General features: G+C 45.5%; 2 protein-coding genes across 4 annotated transcripts in view; both read left to right on the top strand.

Annotated features, from left to right (window-relative positions):
- LDLRAP1 (low density lipoprotein receptor adaptor protein 1) overlaps positions 1–17,468 on the top strand; it is a 632,547-nt gene that overhangs the window by 298,922 nt on the left and 316,157 nt on the right. The window lies entirely within an intron of this gene.
- The window catches only part of LOC309396636 (mannosyl-oligosaccharide 1,2-alpha-mannosidase IA-like), a 190,616-nt gene that overhangs the window by 124,570 nt on the left and 48,578 nt on the right, over positions 1–17,468 (top strand). The window lies entirely within an intron of this gene.

Below are 17,468 nucleotides of genomic sequence, written 5' to 3'. Positions count from 1 at the left end.
AATGAGAGAAAAGATAATAATTATATCACTATTGAGGTCAATTGAACATAGGAGCATTGTATGTCTTATTTATTGATTTGATTTGTTACGATGTGGTATGTGATTGATTTGATTTGACGTGATTTTTATAACCACCCATCTCAGCAACTACCCTATTTCGATGTGCTTAGTCTAAAATGGAGTCAGCCCTTTCTGGGCAGGTTTGCACATTTGGCTTTGAGCACATGCTGTGGATAACTTTATTTGTTTATTTATTTGTTTTATTTATTCCTCACATTTATATACCATGTTTTCCCGAAAATAGGACCCAACCAAACAATAAGCCCTAGCATGATTTTTTGGATGGTCTCAATATAAGCCCTATCCCAAAAATAAGCCCCAGTTAAGATCCGACCACCGGATGGACGCATTTTGTACTATGCCCGAAAATAAGTCCTAACTGGAAAATAAGCCTTAATGTGTCTTCTTGGACCAAAAATTAATATAAGACCCAGTCTTATTTTCAGGGAAACAAGGTAGTTGCCATCTCACAAATGTATCTCTGGGAAGCATGTCGTAGAACCAAAAAATAAAAAGCAAGCATTTTTTTTTAAAAAAAGTCCATGAGAATCAACATTATTAAAAAAAGAGTCTAGGAAATAACATCTTGGATGTTTCAAGCAACGGATTTCCTTGGTGGGAAATGATTCTCTTAAAGAGGGTTTTCCTGCTCAGAGAATGCTGCCGTAATGAGTTGCACCCATTTCCCAGAAGTCGAATCGGTGAAAATGCATCTTCTTCCCCCATTTAACTTCCTAGCATGCTTTCTGCCTTCTCCTAACGAGGTTGATGATGGTATCTTGAGGTAGGAACCAAGTCAATGTTTAGAAGCCATTGTTTTATTTTTAAGCATGGCAGCCTCCCACTTATTTTTTTTAAAATTTCAAGACAGGGAAGGCAAAGGGCTTGGCAGGTGTTGTGGTCCACTGGAAGCAGAGTTGGACAGTGAGGAGGTTGGGGAGGAACATGGGCCAGTCCTGGGGGCTGAGGAAAGCTCAGACGAGGGCTCTGCGTCAAAGGCAGAGAGGGAGCTAGACAGCAGTGAGGCAGAAGAACAGCTGGAGCCTGTTCCCAGTGTGCACATGCGGAGAGCTGCCTGAAGACAAGAACAACTAAGAAAGCAGGATCGACTCGAGTAAAACCACACCTGGGAGGTAATTGGCCTCTCCCACAGGAAACAAAAGAGGAACGAACGGGGAGTGGACTTTTGCAAGAAACATTCATTCATTCGGTCTGGAAAGTTCTGTTTGTGAGAAACTCTGTGCCAAGTTTTGCTTTACTCTGTGTTTGGACACTAGTTATCTGGCAGCACTCCATACGAGATAAGGTGCATGTAGATAAGCATTCCCTTTGAAAGATTGTTTGATAAGCCTTGCTGACTGTGGGTGAAAGGAATTCACAGTCGTGTAAATAAAAGGAGTTTTGTTGGGACTAAGACTTTGCTTCTGCTTTCTAAGGAAGCCTGGGTCAGAACAGCAGGGAGAGAGAGGAGAGGGTGTCTGCTCACCCATTGGTGCCTACAGGCATCATGTATGGAGATACTGGGACTGAGCATGAACTCCAAAATGCCTTGCAGAAAGGGAGTTGTGATGGCATAAAGACAGAGGCCCTGGTGTTTGTGAAAACAGATCAAAAGATACAAGGTAGAGAAGAAAACATGCCAGTCTTTTTTGAAGGAAGATGCATTTCTCCTGGCCCTCTTGAAGTTTTGGGATAACAGACAGACAATTGGCCTTTTCTTTTCAACCTGTTGTGGCTTGCCAGTGGCTATCGGAGCTGCCAGCATATTCGGACAGTGAGGAGGTTGGGGAGGAACATGGGCCAGTCCTGGAGTCTGGGGAAGGCTCTGAGAAGGGCTCTATGTCGGAGGCAGAGAGGGGGCCAGAGCAGTATGCCAGTTATCAGCTGCCTTCAGAGTCAGACATCAGTGAGGCAGAAGAACAGCTGAAGCCTGTTCCCAGTGTGTGTATGTGCAGAGTTGCCAGATGAACTCAACAGGTAAAGAACAGGGGTCGATTTGGAGTAAGGCCACAGGTGGACAATGAATGGCCCCTCCCAGAGTAAATAAAAGAGGAGCGAAAGAGGAATGGAGTTTGCAGGAGAGATAATGAGTTCGCTTAATTGGTTTGTGACTCTCTGAGACTCCTTGCCAAGTACTGCAGATATCGACCTGGCAGCTCTCCAAGCCAGAGAAGGTCTGTGACTGTAAATCCTCCCTTGAAAGACCGCTGGATGTGAGCGAGCAGAATGCACAGTCAATTAATAAAAAGGGTTTTTGTCAGGACAAGGAGTTTGCTTCATGCTCTTGGGAAGCCTCGGTCAGAACACAACCAGTAGAAGTGGTGGTGCTATCTAAAGGACCTCTCTCTCCCTTCAAACCTGTTAGAGTTTGGAGGGGCAATTCTAATCCCTAAAAGCATTCATGAGACACCTCCCGAGTTAATTAAGTGAGAATAAAGTAACTCTGAGGTGCCATTCTGACTTGGCCATCCATCCATCCGTCTCAAAATCACTTTCCATCCTTTACAGCTCCCTGGTGTTTTCAGCACTGTGCTGTTGACCAAAGCTTTTAAAGATTCTCTTCCTTGCTGCCTCATTGCTTCTACCTGACTGGATTTATATGCATTTGATCTTTTTTCCAAAAGCAGTCCTGTTTCATTAGGGGATCTTGCTCTAGCAGCAGGCCATCCAAAGGAAAGCATTGTTACGGCTCTCGCGGCTTGCACATAGGTGAAATGGCCCGATATCTTGCATAATTCAACCTCTTTCAACTTAGCCAAGTGAGGAAAAAAATTTCAAAGTCTTCGTGGGGCTATTTGCTTCAAAGCAGGCAGGCCTCTTGCGGCAACGGGCCTGGGCTTGCAACTGTCTGTGGTTCTCTTGCTGAGTTGCTTTTAAAATAGGCTAAAGGTAAAGGTTCCCCTTGCAAATAAGCGCTAGTCGTTCCCGACTCTAGGGGGTGGTGCTCATCTCCGTTTCAAAGCCGAAGAGTCAGTGCGATCCAAAGATGTCTCCGTGGTCATGTGTCCGGCATGACTAAACACCAAAGGCGCACGGAATGCTGTTCCTTTCCCACCAAAGGTGGTCCCTATTTTTCTACTTGCATTCTCACATGCTTTCGAACTGCTAGGTGGGCAGAGGCTGGGACAAGTAATGGGAGCTCACTCTGTTATGCGGTGCTAGGGATTCGAACCTGCCGACCTTCTGATCAACAAGCTCAGTGTTTTAGCCACTGAGCCACCGTGTCCCTTTATAAAACAGGCTGCATATAGTTGTTGTTTTTTAAAGAGGTCTTTTATCCACCCAATGTACTCTGAGGTTAAAGGTTAGGCTACTCTACTGTACAAAGTTGAGGCTAGAACTTGACAATGCAGTCTTTCTGCCTAAGACCATGGTTCCCAAGGTTGGCAGCTTGAAGGTCTGTGGTCTTTAATGCCCAGAATTCTGGGCATTGAAGTCCACAGATCTTCAAGCTGCCAACCTTGAAAAACAATGATTTAGGAAATTAAAAAATGTTTGGAATAGAATGGAATGGAATGGAATAGAATAGAATAGAATAGAATAGAATAGAATAGAATAGAATAGAATAATGGCCAAGTGTGATTGGACACACAAGGAATTTGTCTTTAGTGCACAGGCTCTCAGTGTACATAAAAAGACAGGATACATTAATCAAGAATCATAAGGTACAACACTTAATGATAGTCATGGGGTACAAATAAGCAATCAGGAAACAATCAATATCAATATAAATCGTAAGGATACAAGCAACAAAGTTACAGTCCTGCAGTCATAAGTGGGAGGAGATGGGTGATAGGAACAATGAGAAGATTAATAGTAATAGTAATGCAGCCTTAGTGAATAGTAATGCAGCCTTAGTAAACTTAGTTGACAGTGGTGAGGGAATTAGTTGTTTAGCAGAGTGATGCCATTCAGGAAAAAACTGTCCTTGTGTCTAGATGTTCTGGTGTGCAGTGCCCTATAGCGTCGTTTTGAGGTTGGGAGTTGAAACAATTTATGTCCAGGATGCGAGGGGTCTGTGGATATTTTCACAGCCCTCTTTTTGACTCCTGCAGTATACAGGTCCTCGATGGAAGGCAGGTTGGTAGCCATTGTTTTTTCTGCAGTTCTAATTATCCATTGGAGTCCGTGTCTCTCTTGTTGGGTTGCAGAGCCAAACCAGAGAGTTATGAAGGTGCAGATGGCAGAGTCAATAATTCCTCTGTAGAACTGAATCAGCAGCTCTTTGGACAGTTTGAGCTTCCTGAGTTGGCGCAGAAAGAACATTTAACTTGGGAAATTTTTTAACAAATGCACAATATTGCTATCAAAATTGCACACGGAATCCCAGGTGGTGCTTATCTGAAGCCATTAGCTTAAGGGGGGGGGGGGTTTCCTAGATTCAAAATGTGCTGGCTGGGGAATTCTGAGAGTTGAAGTCCACACATCTTCAAGCTACCAAATGTGAAAAACAATGGCCTTTAAAGCATAATTCAGCTGCTTTGTGACTGTTTTTCTTGATTCCAGGGGATTAACATACTAGCCAGATAGTAGAAGCCAAATCACGGGGTCGGTCATCTGAATTTTGGTGCTTTTAGGATTAGACAAGGCTGAGAATTCCTTTAGACAATGATTGAAGAAGTCCAATGTTAGAACATGCTAAATCAAACTATAAGATTATCTCATCCATTCAATGGGGGCAGCCAGGCCATACCCTGCAAAGCACCTTTTCTCCTTTTTGTCCTCTAAGTACAGATCAGCCTCCTCTAGAATTGATTCCACCTTTAAGTATCTTCAGCAACCTTAGAGGGCAAATGTAATAGCATCCGAGTAGCAGAGGGACTACTCCCAAGGGTGATAGGTGAAACTGAATGTATAGAGTGTTTTTTTTTTTAATGTGATAAATTTTATTCCGACTTGAGACTGAGACCACTTCTTTTCTCGAGAAAAGAAAACATGCCTTGATCGTTTTGATGTGTTTCTATTTTACTTATTGTAATTCTAAAGTCACTTAGGTAGGTGCAACTTTTTTCATCCAGGCAGGGTAACTCCATTGTAAGAGCACTGCCATGGGATAGATTAATGATGGGTTGTTCTCAATGTACAATCGTTTAGAGGTTGCTATGATGGACTCCCACCCAAAAGGCTACTTAAAACATGGTTTCAGAGTTATCGCCCTCCCACCCCAAATCATATGACTTCATTTCTACCACTTGACATCCAGCTCACCTTTAGGGCCGGTGGTAGGGGTTGGTGGTCACATCACTGTATTTTATGACACCTTTTTTGCCAGTTTCCAGCCAAAAAAAAATACCTATAGGAATACTTTGATTCATTTAACAAACATAGTTTTTTTTTTCTTAACAACCTGTTGACTAACCATTTGTCTGAAGTGGTGTAGGGCAGGGGTGTCAAACTTGGGAACTTTAAGACTTGTGGACTTCAACTCCCAGAATTCCCCAGCCAGCCATGCTGGCTGGTGAATTCTGGGAGTTGAAGTCCACAAGTCTTAAAGTTCCCAAGTTTGGACACCCCTGGTGTAGGGTTTCCTGCCTAAGCAGGGGGTTTGACTAGAAGACCTCCAAGGTCCCTTCCAACTCCGTTATTCTATTCTATTCTATTCTATTCTATTCTATTTGTAATATGTAGGACACCTAATATGAACCTCCACAAGAAAGTCATAAAATTAGATTTAGTCAGATGGGGAGCTTGACTTACAACTGTCATGACTTGTGACAGAAATCCTGAATTCAATTTATGGTCGTAAGTTGAGAACTACCTGTAATCCTAAAATGGATAGATATTATACTGTACCATATCAAATTACGCCCTAAGAGTATAAGTAATGTGATCAGACTACTCTGTTAATTATATTTAATGATGGTTTTATGTGATTTCTCCTCTATAACCCTAGTAATGTTTTATGATTACAGATTAAGTAGTGTAACTTTTAATTGGCCAACTTTTAATCAAAATAGAAGTTTTATATAGCCTCCTCCATTTATGTATTTATGTATTTATTTATATGCATCCTATTTGTGTTTTAGCCTGACTGTACACCGCCCCGAGTCCCTTTTGGGAGAGGGGGCGGTCTAGAAATACGAAATAAAGTAAAGTAAAATACGAAATAAAGTAAAGTAAAGTAAAGTTACTTGTGGGACTCTCCAGAACTGGTCAGAAACTGCTGCATACCACCTCTGCCCCAGCCCTTCTTTTCATAAGACATAACCAGTTCTTTATATGTTTTAGCTGCCAGTCCCCTAATCATCTTTGACGTGGCTTCTGCACTCTTTCTAGAGTCTTTTCCTTGAAAATGTTTCACTTCTCAACCAAGAAGCTTCTTCGGGTCTAACCGACTGGTGGAAAATGGAAAGATTTATATTCTTAGCAGTCATCTGGTTGTTAGCAATCTAGAGCAGTGTTTTTCAACCTTGGCCTACCTGAAGATGCGTGGACTTCAACTCCCAGAATCCCCCAGCCAGGCTGGGGGATTCTGGGAGTTGAAGTCCACGCATCTTCAGGTAGGCCAAGGTTGAAAAACACTGCTCTAGAGAGTCACTAATTTCCCCCAAGAAACTCCAGCTGCATTTTGGAAAAGCACCTTCGGGACAATATGTATTGTAATGTTCATACCTAAACTCCACATCATAAGCTATCTTCAGGAGATAAAAACACACATTATGCTGTTCGTTTATTTGTTGCTTCAAACTAGATTGCAGGTACCTAGAAAAGGAAGTGAATTCAGTGAACTTGAAAGAAGAATCGTCACAAGAAGGGGAAACCTTTGTGACGTGGGGCAAAAACAGTATCGCTTCTCAACAATCCTTTAGTGCATTTCATAGGGTTGCGGGGGCTCAGTGGCTAAGACACTCAGCTTGTCGATCAGAAAGGTCGGCGGTTCGAATCCCTAGCACCGTGTAACAGAGTGAGCTCCCGTTACTTGTCCCAGCTTCTGCCAACCTAGCAGTTCGAAAGCATGTCAAAATTGCAAGTAGAAATATAGGGACCACCTTTGGTGGGAAGATAGCAGCATTCCATGCGCCGTCGGCATTGAGTCATGCTAAACATGACCACGGAGATGTCTTTGGACAGCGCTGGCTCTTCGGCTTTGAAATGGAGATGAGCACCGCCTCCTAGAGTTGGGAACGACTAGCACATATGTGCGAGGGGAACCTTTACCTTTACCTAGTGCGTTTCATGCATTTAAAGACGCGGAATCTGTCAAAGGGTTTGGTGTACAAGTAAAACTCTTTTCTCTCTCCCCATTTCAATTAAACAAACGGGGGTGGGGGTGGGAACAGATCTTTTATTATTATCCTTTGCTGGTGGGAAGGGAAGCCAGAGGAAGCTGTCATTCTTATCTCTCTGTCCTTGATGAAGGGGTGGGTGACTTATCACAGGAAAACAACCCCATTAGTGTTTTACTTTTGCAATATCAGGATAATTGCCTGTGCCCCGAGCTCTTGCTCCCATGTGTGTGCCCGGGTGGGTGCTTTGTCAGTATTTATCAGCGTGTTTGCCAGGAACCCACATTGCTTGGAGGCTGGTGCATTACTTCGCCTAATAGGCAGAGGCACCAGAACCCCGGCCATTAATATTGCAGAATCCTTAGCGCTGATAAAAAGGAAGACAAGCATCGTCTGAAAGGATGTGGCTTTTTTTTTTTCATCACCCAGCCCCGTTGTAAACATGCTACCGAAGGAACTTACTTAAGGGACCGACGCTTGCAGATTAGGAAGCAGGGGGGATAGGTTTCATCCAGCGACGCTGAGTTTTATCTCAACTCACGCCAGCCGTCATTCTTCAGGACTCTTGCTTTGCCGTCTCCTAGGCACTCAAGCAGATCCAGCAGAATTCTCTTTTTTATCTTTTCCTTTTCCTTTTTTGTTTAAATCGCCCTCGGTGAATAAGGACCCGTCTTTAAATTGCAAGCCTGGCAAAAAGGTCAGCGGTTCCAGAATAATTGCAGTGGCAGAAGAGTAGCGAAAGTTAGAAAATCGTGTATTTTCCTGCAATACTCTTGCTGGCCTTTGCCCCTGGCTTATAAGATTCATTGTTTAATCTGTTTTATACCGCTTCCACTAGAAAATACAGGTAGTCCTCACTGAACAATGGCAGCTGGGACCAGAATTTACAATACAATACAATTCAATACAATAGCAGAGTTGGAAGGGACCTTGGAGGTCTTCTAGTCCAACCCCCTGCCTAGGCACGAAACCCTATACCCTTTCAGACAAATGGCTATCCAACATCTTCTTAAAGACTTCCAGTGTTGGGGCATTCACAACTTCTGGAGGCAAGCTGTTCCACTGATTAATTGTTCTAACTGTCAGGAATTTCTGTTGCTAAGGCGATGCGTTTGTAAAGTGTGATGTCGCAGGACACATCACTTAACAGTGGCAGTTCCGACAGTCCCGTTGTCTTTAAGGGAGGCTTGCAGGTCGTTAAGCAAGCACCTCCTCACAACTTCCTGCCAGCTTCCAACAAGCAAATCGATGGGGAAGCCAGCGGGAAGTCGCAATTCCCAGGCGGCTTGCAAGCAGGGCAGTGGGCAGGCAAGCGGTTGCTATGGCATGGCGCAAATGCGGTAGGGCAGGAGATGGCTGCTGTCAGGGAGGGTGTGCAGACAGCTGCCCCAGGCAGGGTGTGCTGTGGACCAGAATGGGACTGTACTCCTCGTACACTTTGCCGCCCCTTGTTCGCCCCCAGGGCTTCTCCCTCAGGCATTCACCTCTACCATTTCGCTTCGGGGTGGGGGTGGGGATAGAAAGGATTTTCTAGCTCTTCCCCAACATTTCGGGGAGGGGAAGAATGCAAAGGATTTTTTAGCTCGGACCCGAGGCAAGTGGAAACTCGACATAGAACACTTCCTCCCTCCCTATCTCTCTCTTTCTCCCTTCCCTTCCTCCGATTGGCTGGCGGCTAACTGTCTCCGAAGCCCAAAAGCCTGGGGCGAGCAGTATTTATCCCAAAGGGCCTGGGACAGAAGAGGCTGGGTCCCATTGCCCAGGACGAACAGCTAGGGTCCTAAAAGCAGAGGCGAAATGGTAGAGACGAATGACTGGGAGAGAAACCCTGGGGGCGAACAAGGGGCGGTGAAGGGTAGGAGAACAGTCCTAGACCCCGCTGCAGACAGATGTGCAAGATACTCACGATCTCATCCTCCATAGCCCAAGGTCGGCAGTTAATTTTCCCAAGGGATCACATGCAAAAACTGAGACTGTTGAAGAGAGCTAAACATATAGGATTGTGGGCCGGACAGGGACAGCCAAAGAGCTGGATGTGGCCCATGGGCTGTAGAATGCCCAGGTCTGCGGTAGCCAGTTACTTCAGGAGCAAAAGTGGGGGGGGGGGGAATGGGGACAACTTACAGGAGCCACTTGTGACTTTCCCTGCTAGCTTCCACATCGACTTTGCTTGCGGGGAGCTTGCAGAGAAGGTCACAAATGGCAATCACATGACTGGGAGGATGCTGTAACTATGAGCCAGTTTCCAAGCACCTGGACCGCAATCACATGACCATGGTGATGCTGTGCCAGCCGCCAGTTCGAGGACCAGTAGACAGCGCCATTCTTCCAACACTGCCATGGCGTCAAACGTTCACTGAATGAGCGGTTGTTAACCAAGGACTGCCTATGTACAATTTCATGAAGGGGACGTGAAAAAACACCAAAACAGAGAAGTAAAAAAATAATATTTTTTAAGTCCTGTTTCTTTCCACTGGGGCCAACTGGATTGAAATAGGCTCTGGGAGGAGAATTTATTGTCCGTTGTCCTTTTCAACTGCGTTGTTTTTTGGCTGCTTTACGCATCCATCCATCCATTCTTTCATTCATTCATGGAATCTATATGGTCACCCACCCAGCTCAAATAATTGCAGCCGTGGGCACTGGGAGGCCATTTAAACTCTATGAATGAGTGAATAACCGATGTGCCAATTGGCACCTCCTGAATTTTAAGGGAGAGCTTTCTGCAGTGGGCACAGCCAGACTCAGAATGGCTGTTACACATTCAGCTCTTGGGAGTGGGCTTTTATTGTCAGAAGCTGGTTTGGATGCATAAATGTATGTCCTGTGCAGAGCTTTATGGAAGAGGAGTAGAAAAGAAATACGTTTGAATTAGGGACTCTTTTTTTTTGTCTGTCTGTCTGTCTGTCATCCATCCATCCATCCATCCATCCATCTATCATCTATCTATCTATCTATCTATCTATCTATCTATCTATCTATCTATCTCTATCTATCATCTATCTATTTATCTATTCATTTGTCTATCTGTATCATCTGTCTATCATCTAACTATATCATCTATCACCTATCACCTATCACCTATCTATCTATATCATCTACCTGTCTATATCATCTATCTGTCTATATCATCTGTCTGTCTGTCTGTCTGTCTGTCTGTCTATCTATCTATCTATCTATCTATCTATCTATCTATCTATCTATCTAATCATCTGTCTGTCTATATCATCTGTCTATCATCTAACTATATGCTATCACCTATCACCTATCTATCTATATCAGCTATCTGTCTATATCATCTATCTATCTATCATCTATCTTTCTATATCAGTGGTTCTCAACCTGTGGATCGGGACCCCTTTGGGGGTCGAATGACCCTTTTACAGGGGTCGCCAAGACCATCGGAAAACACATATTTTCAAAAAAATACGGAAAACATAAAATAATTTTATGGTTGGGGGGTCACCACAACATGAGGAACTGTATTAAAGGGTCACAGCATTAGGAAGGTTGAGTCCCACTGATCTATATCATCTGTCTGTCTATCTATATCAGGGGTGTCCAAACTTGGGAACTTTAAGACTTGTGGACTTCAACTCCCAGAATTCCCCAGCCAGCCATGCTGGCTGGGGAATTCTGGGAGCTGAAGTCCACAAGTCTTAAAGTTCCCAAGTTTGGACACCCCTGATCTATATCATCCATCTATCTAACATCTAACTATATCTTCTATCTATCATCTATCTAGCTATCAAAACAGATGTTTGATGCTGTGCAGTAAAAATAAGTTTGCGGTCTTGTATGCAGTCAGCAATTTGCCCGTAAAGTTCAAACTGTCAAGATTTCTTAATCTTATAATAAAAGAAAACCACCAGGAAGTCATTAAAAAAAGAAAGGGGGCTAATTAGGAAGCTGGAGGGAAATGGGAATGTTCATACGGGAATGCGGTTGTCCCCAGTGACTTTAATTTGTACGAGACACTTTGCCTACATTTTGTTTAAAAAGCTCAGGGCCAATGCCACCCATCAGGAACACTCTGGAAATGTGCCAATCATCCTTCATTTTACTACTGTTTACAACATTGGGCACTTTCGGTGTTGGGCCTTTTTATTTTTGAACAGAGATGCCCCCCTATTGTATGGAAAGAAAGATCTAAGATGGCTGTTCAATGCCTTCTTGGTATTGATAACGCTTTTCAGGTATAGATGAAAATAATGTCTTATGCCTTTAAATCAATGTTAAAATATGTTTACTCCAACTCCCAGAATTCTCTAGACAGCATGCTGGCTGGAGAGTTCGGGCAGCTGAAGTCTCTGCATCTCTTAAAAGACACAACACTTTGAGAAATAAATGGTTTTCTTTGAATGTATGAAGACAAAAAACAAACAAAATTTGGCTTAGAAACCTCCATGTTCTTAATCCAACGCTACTGACGTTGTGTAAGTCCACAAGGACCTCCATAGAGAGTACATTAAAATGTGTTGAGGTTTAAGTGCCGTCTTATATTTAGGCATCCCTTGTAGATATCTTGTTGACTTAAAGAGAGGTGCCAGATTGCTCAGGAGATCATAAAAAGTGATCATTTAAAGTCTAATATTTCCCTGCCAGGAATAGCCCAGCAAAGGAAACCAACCACTTTGCTTTCTAATTTTAAACAAACAGATTTCTCACAACACTGGGTGGGTGCAGTGCAGTGGTGGATTTCAAATTTTTTTTAGAACCTCTTCTGTAGGTGTGGCCTGCTTTGTGGGAGTGGCTTGCCAGCCATGTGACTGAATGGGAGTGGCTTGCGGGCCATGTGACTGGATGGGAGTGGCTTGCCAGCCATGTGACTGGGTGGGAGTGGCCAACTTGTAAAATGTGGTGAAACTCACTTAACAATGTTCTTGCTTAGCAACCAAAATGTTGGCTCAGAAACTCTGGCATTTGAAGCACGCAAGTCTTAAAGCTGTCAAGTTACAAGACCCTCGCACCCCTAACCCTTTAGAAAAAAATCCAGGGATGTTCAAACTTGACAGCTTTAAGACCTGTGGACTTCAACTCCCAGAATTCCTCCTCTGGCTCTTCATCTTGATGATGTGCGGACGGGTGGGGGGAAGGGAGCTGGAACCGGTTCTAAATAGCACTGTAGATTTGTGAAACCTCTTCTATAGAAGAGGTTAGAACTGGCAGGAACTCACTCCTGGTGCAGCGATATGTGGGGAAGACCTTGGGAGACCAGGCAAAGGGATGGCCAAACGTCAAATAAGAGACAGTCTAGAGCAGTTCCGAAAAGGGAGTGCGCACGCCCAGCACCGAATGGCAAAAAGGGAGCACTTCATGTGCACTCATCTGAGCCACAACAAGGAAGAGAAGCTGCCTCGGGGGCATGCGTGCACCGGAAAATGAACTTCCAGTTTCCGGTGTGCACATGGACATTGGCCAGCAAGTCTTCTTGTTACTGCCATGATTGCAAACGGGCCAATCAATTAACCGGAAGAGGAACAGGCAATGCCACTCATGCCAGGCGACATGGCTTGTGTGCCACTTTGGGCACAGATGCCACAGCTTCTCCATCATAGGTCTAGAGCAGTGTTTCTCAAACTTGGCGACTTTAAGTCCTGTGGACTTCAACTCCCAGAATTCCCCAGCCAGCTATGCTGGCTGGGGGATTCTGGGAGTTGAAGTCCACAGGACTTAAAGTCGCCAAGTTTGAGAAACACTGGTCTAGAGATAGTGGATGGGATAAGAAGCAGAAGTGGTATTCTGCCATTTTGGACCAGTTCATCCGAACCTGTAGTGGCCCCACCCATCCACCCACCCAAGCTCTATGCCATCCCATTTAGGCACGTTTTTTAGCCAAATCCCATGTGCGGAAGGCTTAGTGCATGCGAGGACTGGGGACGCGCTCACATTTGCAAACCGGTAGGGAAGGTAAGTGAATACCACCCCTGGATAAGAGGCTTAGAAGAGACACATAACCCATAGCTTCCTCGGTTTCTACAAGAGATGCGGGAGAATTATTCTTTCAGACTTGGAAGACTAATGTCAGCCTCATGAAATTAATTAGATAGGAATCAAAACCGGCTGAGCTTATTCTACTCCGTTGTAAAGCTACACTGACAGAATCCTGCAAGATTGAGAATGCTATTCCCCCGCCCCTCTCCACCAAGAACTAGGGTTGCTAAAATTTTTGAACCCCACCCCTGGCCATAGCACTGGGTACAATAACAGGTCTTCACAATACAAAGCCTTCAAGGTGTCGTGGACCTGATGCCCCATCCGCATCTCGACCCATCAAGCCACATCTGATTCTCTAACAAATAATCCACTCTCCAAGGTGTTCCGGAAACACCTCTTTGGTCTGACATTCCATTAAAGCATGAGAACAAGGTTGATGGATAGCGCACTGCTTAGTGGACTATATATCTCACAGCTGGGGCAGTTCACCAGAGGCGCCATGACTCATGCTTAGCCTTCATAAACATGGTTTCCCCCTGCTAAGAAAGACAGTTATCACCGCCAGATCTGAGAGAGGATTTTACCCAAGCCAATCATACCCCTTGTTGACAGCAGCTGTTTTGGACACCTAACATGTTCCTGAATGCTGATGTGCTTATAGCATTGCTGGAAAACCGTGAATCACTCTTCATAGGAGGAAAAAAAGCGGAATTACTGGGAACCGGGAAGCTGTTAGGACAGCCAGTTTATCTTAAATATCACATTTGTTGCGGAGAGAATGGTCCCCTGATCGTTGGAGGCCTCCACAGAGAAAGACTTTAGTATTTATATTTATTTTACTATTATTTTTCACCTTTAAAAAAATACATTGTTTTTTTTTTTTAGTTGCCTTGAGCACTCACCCGACCAGAAAGATGGGATGTAAATCAAATAACTATAGCTGTGTTTTCTGTTACCCGGTCTTTTTCTAACTCAGTGACGGCTACAGATTATATGAAAGATGAAGGTTAATAAATTGGAATATTTTTAGCTCCTCCGGTTCAAAAAATTCCTTCCCCGCGAAGTTGTTTTGCGGGTAGGATGTATAATTTGCAATTGCAATTTAATGCATTCCGGGAACGGCATGCAATTTCTCCCTGTTTTCTCCAAATTTTACATGCATCTTCGCTGCTTTCAGACTTTTAAGTCTGAATGATAATGTCGCCTAATGCCTCTGAAATGAAAAGTGCTTGTAAATGCATGAATAGTGTACGATTAACAAGCTTGGTTTCCTTCCTCATGTCACACGTGCACAACCTCGGCAATTTTAAGTTGTGTGGATATCAACTCCCAGAATTCCCCAGCCAGCCATGCTGGCTGAGGAATTCTGGGAGTTGAAGTCCACACATCGTAGAAGTGGCTGAGGTCGAAATACACTGCCCTAGTGGAAGGGGAGCCTAATACCCTCTTTCAAGGGGTTCTCATTGCCGAACGAGCAGATTTTAGACAAGGCAACAGTTTGGCAGGGCCTGATGTGTAAGGCGCAACCTCTTAAGCATCACACCAGTGCAAATCTGTTACTCAACTCATGCTAATCCCAATGAAAGTCCTGCCAAGTTAGCGCCCCACGTTATTTAAGTAGGGAAAGTGTTTGCTTCTTTCTGTGTCAGCTTCCCCTTTCTCAACTTTGCCATCAGTATTTCTTATAACCTGCATCTTCATTTGTGGTGTTTTGCTCCTCGGTCCCAATGATATGGGATGATGGGAATCCTTTCTTCAGTTTTGCAAGGCCTGTGAACCATTGCCCCAAGTGGGCTTTGCAATAATTTAAATGGGGTTTTAAAATTCCTGGAAACCATCTCTCTCTCTCTCTTACTCTCCTCTATCCAACTCTACCCTCCCTTCTCTCTCTTTCTCTCTGTTCTCTGTCTCTCTCCCTCTTTCTCCCTTCCCCCTTCTTCTTCCTCCATCCTCTTTCTGTCTCCCTCCTTTCCTCTCTCTCTCCCCATCTCCCTCCCTCTCTCCTTCTCTGTCTCTCCCTTTCTCTCCCTCTCTGTCTCCCACTCTCCCACTCTCTCCCTCTCTGTCTCTCCCTCTCTCCCCAACTCCCTCCCTCTCTGTCCCTCCATTTCTCTCCCTCTCTCTGTCTCTCCCACTCTCTCCCTCTCCCTCTCTCCGTGTCTGTCTGTCTCTGTCTCCCCCTCTCTCCCCATCTCCCTCCCTCTCTCCTTCTCTCTGTCTCTCTCTCCCAACCTTCCTCTCCCTCTCTCTCTTCCTGTCTCCCTCCCTCTCCCTGTCTCCCTCCTTCCCTCTCTCTCCCCATCTCCCTCCCTCTCTTCCTCCCTCTCTCCTCCACTGTCTGTCCCTCTCCCTCTCTCTGTCTCTCCCACTCTCTCTGTCTCTCCCCATCTCCCTCCTTCTCTCTGTCTCTCCCTCCCTTCCTCTCCCTCTCTCTCTTCCTGTCTCCCTCCCTCTCCCTGTCTCCCTCCCTCCCTCTCTCTCCCCATCTCCCTCCCTCTGTCTCTCCCTTTCTCTCCCTCTCCGTCTCTCCCCATCTCCCTCCCTCTCTCCTTCTCTCTGTCTCTCCCTCCCTTCCTCTCTCTCTCCCTGTCTCCCCCCTCCCTCTCTCTCCCCATCTCCCTCCCTCTCTGTCGCTCCATTTCTCTCCCTCTCTCTGTCTCTCCCACTCTCTCCCTCTCCCTCTCTCCGTGTCTGTCTCTCTCTGTCTCCCCCTCTCTCCCCCTCTCCCTCCCTCTCTCCTTCTCTGTCTCTCCCAACCTTCCTCTCCCTCTCTGTCTCCCTCTCTGTCTCCCTCTCCCCATCTCCCTCCCTCTCTTCCTCCCTCTCTCCTCCACTGTCTGTCCCTCTCCCTCTCTCTGTCTCTCCCATTCTCTCTGTCTCTCCCCATCTCCCTCCCTCTCTCCTTCTCTCTGTCTCTCCCTCCCTTCATCTCCCTCTCTCTCTTCCTGTCTCCCTCCCTCTCCCTGTCTCCCTCCCTCCCTCTCCCTCTTTCTGTATCCCTTCCTTCCTCTCCCCCCTCTCTCTCCTGTCTCCTTCCCTCTCTCTGTCTCCCCCTCTCTCTGTCTCTCCCTTCCTCTCTCTCTCTCTGCCTCTCCCTCCCTCTCTCTGTCTCCCTCCCTCCCTCTCCTCCCTCCCCCATCTCCCTCTCCCATACTCCCTCAACCAGTTCCTATTTGAATAGGGGGTATATCTCCTAAACAGGAGTCCTTCGAAGTCTCGTGCTTCTAATAACCAGCTCTTCCTTTCAGGATGTCTTAATTTCATTTCTCTGATCTGAATCAGAGAAAACTGCCTGATTCACTTTTTTTTCTTACCCACCAGTCTTTGCTGTTGAGATTGCTCAGAAGCCCATGGCTGGCTTTTATCAGGTGTTCACACATTGGCTCCCTATTTTTCTGCCGAGGAATGCTGCAAGTTATCTGGAGGGTTTTGAAGCAATTAAGAGGTTTTACATTTCTAGTCTCCTGACAGTGTCACTTCCCCTGAATCATTTGGAGATGTAAAAATTCAATATTATAGGACCTTAATATACTGCCCAAAGGTTCCAGTGCATAAACAACCTGCGAGGCAGAGTCTCTTTCCTCCCTGCTCTGCATATAGAGAAGGGATCATAGATCAGGTGGCTCAGGATGATAGGCATTGCAGTCCTTTACAACTGGGTATGATGTTGGGTAAGTTTCATGTAGACCCGGGGTTCCAACCTTGGCATCTCTGAGATGGGTGGACTTCAACTCCCAGAATTCCCCAGCCAGCCATATATATGCTCTATATACGTAATGGCAAAACTATGGCATGCGTGCCCAAAGTGGCACACGAAACCATGTCGCTCGGCACGCATGGCCTTGCTTGTTTGTCTCCCGGGTTTCTGGTGCACATGCACACGTGACGATCAGCTGTCCTTCATGCACGCAGCAGTGCCAACAATCTGCGCATGCGCCCTGGCCAGCTGGTTGTTGGGTGTGCATGCATGCCAGAATGTATCCCTTCACGTGCGAGGCAAGGCCGAAAACCGGTCTACGCATGCACGCCATCCAGCTGATTGTCAGGTGCACATATGCGCTAGAACCCGGAGGTCGGCTTTTCCAGAGCGCAGCCCCGACAACTGTGCTCACGAGACATTTCCACTCGACCTTTTCAGCACTAAGAGCCATGGTGGCCCAGTGGTTAGAGTGTAGTACTGCAGGCTACTTCTGCTGACTGCCAGCTGCCAGCAGTTTGACAGATCAAATCTCAGCAGGCTCAAGG

Source organism: Natrix helvetica (assembly GCF_964273705.1).
Source record: "Natrix helvetica genome assembly, chromosome: 9".
NCBI lineage: Eukaryota > Metazoa > Chordata > Lepidosauria > Squamata > Natricidae > Natrix > Natrix helvetica.
This window is presented reverse-complemented; position numbering and strand designations above follow the sequence as displayed.